The sequence below is a fragment of the Cucurbita moschata genome, unplaced genomic scaffold, assembly GCF_002738365.1.
Source record: "Cucurbita moschata cultivar Rifu unplaced genomic scaffold, Cmos_1.0 Cmo_Scf00053, whole genome shotgun sequence".
NCBI lineage: Eukaryota > Viridiplantae > Streptophyta > Magnoliopsida > Cucurbitales > Cucurbitaceae > Cucurbita > Cucurbita moschata.
This window is the reverse complement of record NW_019268569.1, coordinates 1266529-1273188: the sequence shown is the minus strand read 5'-3', so window position 1 is coordinate 1273188 and position 6660 is coordinate 1266529. Positions and strand designations below refer to the sequence as shown.

General features: G+C 32.8%; 1 pseudogene; it reads left to right on the top strand.

The window, feature by feature from the left end:
* Positions 1-378: 378 nt before the first annotated feature.
* LOC111436314 lies at positions 379-4727 on the top strand (annotated as a pseudogene).
* Positions 4728-6660: the final 1933 nt, after the last annotated feature.

Sequence of the window (6660 nt, the reverse complement as noted above, 5' to 3'; positions counted from 1 at the left end):
TTACAACTAAATTTGAATATATATTTTAAAAAATTACCTTCTAAATAGTTTTTTTTAAAAAAATTATTCTAAAAAATAGTTAGAGAATAAATTATTAAAATAATTATTATAAAATTAAATAAAAATAATATAAATGAAAGGTGGGTTCAATATATTTGAAAAAATATATATTTGATGCCAAAATAATTGATATTCGAATTGAGAATGGGAGGAATTGTGATGGGTGCAGCAATGACACTACACAAATGATTAAAATGAGTATAATTTGAATTGATCTCAAGAGACGGGGGTTGATAAAGTAGTTTGAGTGAATGGCGACAAAATCCAGAAAGTCAAACCCAAACCAATTTCAGATTCCACCACCATGCGTATATTCATATGGATCTATCAGATGCGCTCGTCTACGTGCTTTTTGAGTCTGATTATGGGCTAGTGCACGCATACGTTGTTGAAAGCCACATAGAGAAAGGAGCCCACATGCCGGTACTAATCATAACAGGAAAATGTCTCGACGCATGTGACATACAAAATGCACGAAGTCTCTTAGTTTCAAATCATGAAATATACTTAGGGTGCAAATCATACTCTCATTCTTTACTTAACATAACGTTCCTATGAGACATGCATAAGTATATTGGATAAATCTATGTGGCGTGACATGTGGAGGTTCATACATCATACAACATTGATATCTTAACGCAGTTTCACGGCATAACATAATTATATCATAGTATAACTCATAGCATAACATAAATCGTTAGATAACATATCACACATCAAACATCCTAACATCACAAAATATGACATGTACAACATACCACTAGTAGGCAAGACCAAGGAAAAGGGAAAATTGTCAAGATGCTACAACCCGGTTTTTGCGAGTTTGTCTTTGGCCTTGTTTTTTATTCTTATCCTTGGTTCTTGTTTTTGTTCTTATTCTTCTTCTCATTCTTATTTTGTTCCCTCAGATACCCCTTAGGATTTATGGTAAAAGACATGAATCTAACAACTTGTGTTTAAGACTTTATGTGTTTCATACGACATAGTCTGAACCTACATCTAAGGTTTCATTCGTTACAAGCGATGTAGTTTAAACCTGCATCCAAAGCTCCATGTGTTTCTTGTTATAGAGTCAGAAACCTACCCCCTAGAGTTATAACCTATGCTCAAGGCTTCATACATTTCAAACGATGTAATCTAAAATATGCATCCATGGCTTTTTACATTCAAAGCAATGTAGTATGAAAAACCAACATCCAAGACTTATTACATTCCAAGTGATGTAGTCTGAGTCATGATTATGTTGTATTGTGGGAGGTCTAGGGGTTCTTGGATTCTAAGTTTGAGTACCTTGTTCTTCATTCATGGTACATAGGGGTTTCATGCGTCAAGTTAGGCTAGGTTGCATAAATTTTTTGGACCAATCCAAAATTTTGGGTTGGTTGGACCCAATCCAACCCATTAATTTTCACAACCAACGGGGTTGGATTGTTAATTTTTTTTTTTATTAAATTCACCAACAAACACAAATCAATATATGATCATTACAAAAAAATAAAATTTTCATCAATAACAAATGAGAATTGTAATGTCCTTAACATAGTCCAACATTATCAAAGAACTATGCAAGAAAACACAACTATAGATTATGAAATTAAAAAACAATTAGCTTAAAAGTGCCCATAACATAATTAAATATTTTACCTTTAATGAGACATATGAATGATATTAAAAAAAAAAATTTAAATTGTGATATAATAGTGTACGATAGTTGCGTCAAACAAATAAATTACAACTTAGAATTATCTGTCTCAATTTTTTACCAAAATCTTTAAATTATCGAAAAAAATCTAATGAAACTAATTTTCTAACGATCTAATTTTGTGTAAAAAAATTCATAAATAATCAATTATCCTCCCACTCATGTTAAATGTAGATCTAATAATAATTAAATCTTTTGATTTTTATGTTTAAAATAATATCTTAAGAAAAAAAAATCGAAATTAAGCTTTTTGGAAATGGCAAATGGTGCCCATGTTAAGATTTGGACCACGATTTCGAATTTGGATTCAGCAACTGATTCCCTTGACATTCCTGTGCATCTACCATGACATACCTACATTACCAACTTATCTTGAATTGCTTATAGGAGTGAAAGCTATCCACACAAACCAACACGATTTTTTGTAGCATGTTTTTTCCTATGCCTCCTAAGCTGTAATCTCATACCTAAAATTTGGCATTTGGTAGCCCCACAATTCCTTGCATCTTCAATGATATGGTCACATTAGTTACTTGTTTTGAAATGCTCCTAAGAGTGAAAACTATCTCGAAAAATCACGCTACCTACTTTTGATGGTTCAATCATAACACCAAAAGTTAGGCGTGTTTAGTTTCGAACAATATTATGTTTGGTGACCTCTTGAAATTTTCTTAACAAACATGTGGGCAATGACAAAATATGCTAAAAACAACTCATGTTGATCGGTAAGAATAATCTCCCTTCTTAGAAACACTTCATGACAAGTAAATAATGTAGTCATATTGCAAAAGATGTCGGAAAATGCTGGAACCATTGGGTGTCAAATTCATACTTAAAAAATTTGGTTCAAATCCTGTTCATGGGACATTACACTAATCTGTTTAAGAGTTTCTTGCTTTTTTTTTTCTTTTTGTTGAAGTCATATTTCTAAAGATTTTAGGTTGAAAACATTCTCTAACCAATCTAGTCATAAATAAAAATGTTTGTGGCCGCAAAGCTAGTACTTCGTTGGGTTTGGCCAATGCCCAGTTTCTTTGAGATTTAAGTGTTCAAGGTGAGTGAGATATTACAACACACCCATTAGTGAACAACTTAGGGAAACGATAAACAACATTTAGTTATCAATTTACGTTTGGATGAAGAGAGGCAGATGAGATCCATAACTTCTTTTAGTTCCATCCCAACTTGATTCCTATTTTTAAATTTGTATTAAATACATAAAAAGTTCCAAATCTAAAACGAAATATGATTGTCTCTCACTAGTTTTCAAACAACATACATAAAATAGAAAAGAAAGCAAAGGCAGCATGAGTACGATCAAATCGAGTTTCTTGGCTGCTACAATTTTGATGTTACTATTGTTAGCTCATACCATCGATGTTCAATTTAGTGCTGATGTTGTTTTTTCCTTTGAAATGATATGGTAACATAGTGTCTGGTACAGACATCACGAAGGTAAGTAAACAATATGAACATCAATATTATCACTGGTTGAGTTGATCACTTGTTTGCTATAATTTTTGTTACTTATGAAATGTAGGCTTTAGCAAATACATGGAAGGATGCATGCACGTCCAATCGTTGTAGTGCATTTTTTATTCTGAGAGGGATGTTTAAAGTAAAGCAAGGGAATTTTGAAGGACCTTGTAATAGCCCAATTGACTTTCAACTTGGAGGAACATTGCAAGGACCAAAACGTGTTCAGGGAGATAATTGGATCACTTTTGTACGTGTTGATAGATTGACATTATCAGGTGAAGGAGTTTTTGATGGCCAAGGAAAGGCAGCTTGGAAAAAGAATGATTGCCACAAACGCATAAATTGTGCCCAACTCCCCGTTGTAAGTAATATGCCTTCACCTTTCCTTCTCAATCTCATGCATCTTGTTGTTTTTGAAATGGCCTCTTACATGTATTCTCTAATGTTCTGACATTTATAATTTGGTAAATGTTATCCATTTTCTAGAGGATAATCTTTAAACAATCAAGTGAAAAAGTGAATTTTTTTTGAGTTTTCAATTTTATTGGGTTTTGTTCAAATTTTTAGCTTCATCACCAACTCTCACAAAATATTATTTGATTCTACAAAATGTTTAGAGTTTGAGGTTCAACTTCATCACCAATTCAATCGGTAAGGGAATAACATCACTTGATAGCAAGAACTTCCATATCAATGTCTTTGGCTGCAACAATCTCACCTTCCATAATATAAATATGATTGCACCAAAAAACAGTCCCAACACTGATGGGATACACATCGGTCGATCAAATAAGATCACAATCACAAAGTTCAAAATTGCAACTTTAGATGATTGCATTTCTCTTGGAGATGGAAGCAAGCTAATTGAAGTCACCAACGTGACATGCGGGCCAGGACATGGAATAAGGATCGGAAGTCTTGAAAGATACACCAACGAAGAACCTGTGGAAGGTGTCACCGTAAAGAACTGCACGTTAATTAACACCACTAATGGTGTCAGGATCAAAACGTGGCTAGCTTCTACTGCTAGCGGCACCGCCACCAATATGCAATTTTTGGACATTATAATGGTCAATGTTAACAACCCTATTCTAATAGACCAAGAGTATTGTCCGTGGAATCAGTGCAATCGGTAGGTATTGATCGCATCCTCGAACCTTTGATTCATTTTTTCATTATAACTTCACAAATAAACCATTTGTCGTCTCATTTTAATTTTCAGATTCCTTCAAAAATTAAGATTAGTACCGTGAGCTTCAAGAACACTAGAGGAAGTTCTGCAATTCCGTGGGCAATCAAACTTATTTGCAGCCGTCACTTACCATGTGACGATGTAAAAGTAAGCAACATTGACCTCACTTACAATAGAATAAAAGGTCCTATTTCCTCCCAATGCACCAATGTGAAACCCATCATTTCACGAAGACAGAACTCCAAGATATGCTCCTCTCCTTATGTTGTCGGCATGAATTGTTCATTGCCATAGAACTTAAAAATAATAGACAACCTTAATTAAAAAAAGAAGACGGTCTCTCTCCATTTGACTCTCATTTTTTTGAGTTTCTTTTGTTGTACTTTTCCAAATAAATAAGATGATTAAATGTTTGAAGGAGACTTTGTGTGTGAACAACCTACTGTTTTTAGTACCTTGAACTTATAAAATAAAATGGTTTCACACTTCTTTTTCATTTTAGATTTGAATTGGAAATAGCGCATTGTTTTTTTTTAAAAAAAAACTAATCCATTACTCAAGAAAAGATTTTTTAACCAAGAAAAATATCTAACTCCACATTCTATTAGTTACCCTAAACAAATTATTTACCATTAGAAATCTTTTAGACATTATTGGTAAGTTAGATTGAATCTCCTAACTATATCCCTCGATATCACACAGATCTATCATTATTGTTAAAGAAGAATTGACATTAGAGGTGACTAATCCAGCAAGTCGTGTTCTTAAATATATCTTATTCGTCAATTGTGTAATTTCGGTTGCAATTTTTGGATATGACTTGAAAAAATTTAGGTTTTAGATTAGAAAATTAAGTGACAAGTATTAATATATATTTTAGGAATTTACATTTAATATCGAATTATCTACCTATTTATCCCGACCAATTTTAGTTTTAGGAAAAATGTAGATGGTCCTACAAAAATTAAATATCAAAAGTAGCTGAATGTTCTAGGAGTTTAATGTACAAGAACTCATCAAAATTGGCCCAAATCTGCGGTAAATAAGGCCAAAAATCAACCGAAATCACACAAAACTTGGTCTCGATCGATGATGCTATGTTTCGTGATTTCAAGTCTTAAGATATCTGTAGTTCATGAGTTTAGTTGGGTCGAGTTGAGATACTTTTTAGACCTAACTTAGTTAATTAGATCATAAATTTATTCAACTCAAACCATCCTTATTAAATAATTAAATCTTTTTATTTTTATGTTTAGAATAATGTCTTAAGAAAGAAAGAAAAAAAAAAGAAAAAGAAAAAGAAAGAAAAAAGAAAAAAAAAAGAAAAGAAAAAGGGAACTAAGCCTTTTGGAAATGGCAAATGGTGCCCGTGTTAAGATTTGGACCACAATTTCGAATTTGGATTCAGCAACGGATTCCCTTGACATTTCCCTGCATCTACCATGACATACGTACATTACCAACTTATCTTGAATTACTTATAAGAGTGAAAACTATCCACACAAACCAACATGATTTTTTGTAGCATGTTTTTCCCTTACTCACATGTCTCTTAAGATGTAATCTCATATCTAAAATTTGGAAGAGGATCTGGAATCCACATTTGGCATCTGGTGGACAATTCCTTGCATCGTCACACTCCGTTTGCATTTTCTGTAGGGTTCGATTTTAAACACTTTTTTATTATTTTATATCCTCCGTTTCTTCTACATTCTATTTTAAATCATCATGCCTAATCATTCCCCACATAAGTTTTGAAAAAGATGGATAGTTACTCGGTTTTTTTAGCACGTGTTTCAAATGTTCCGGTTTTGGGGTTTCTGAATTAGGGTTTGATTTTATGCACTTTTTTACTGTTTTATACCCTCCGTTTCTTCAACATTCTATTCTAAAGCATCATGCCTAATCATTCCCCACATAAGTTTTGAAAAAGATGGATAGTTACTCGGTTTTTTTAGCACGTGTTTCAAACGTTCCGGTTTTGGGGTTTCCGAATTAGGGTTTGATTTTATGCACTTTTTTACTGTTTTATACCCTCCGTTTCTTCAACATTCTATTCTAAATCATCATGCCTAAACATTCCCCACAAAAGATACAAAAAGACTAATAGTTAGTCGGTTTTTTTAGCACGTGCTTCAAACGTCACAAATTCGGGGTTTCCGAATAAGCACTTTTTTTTATAGTTTTATACACTTCGTTTCTTCGACATTCTATTATAAACCACCAT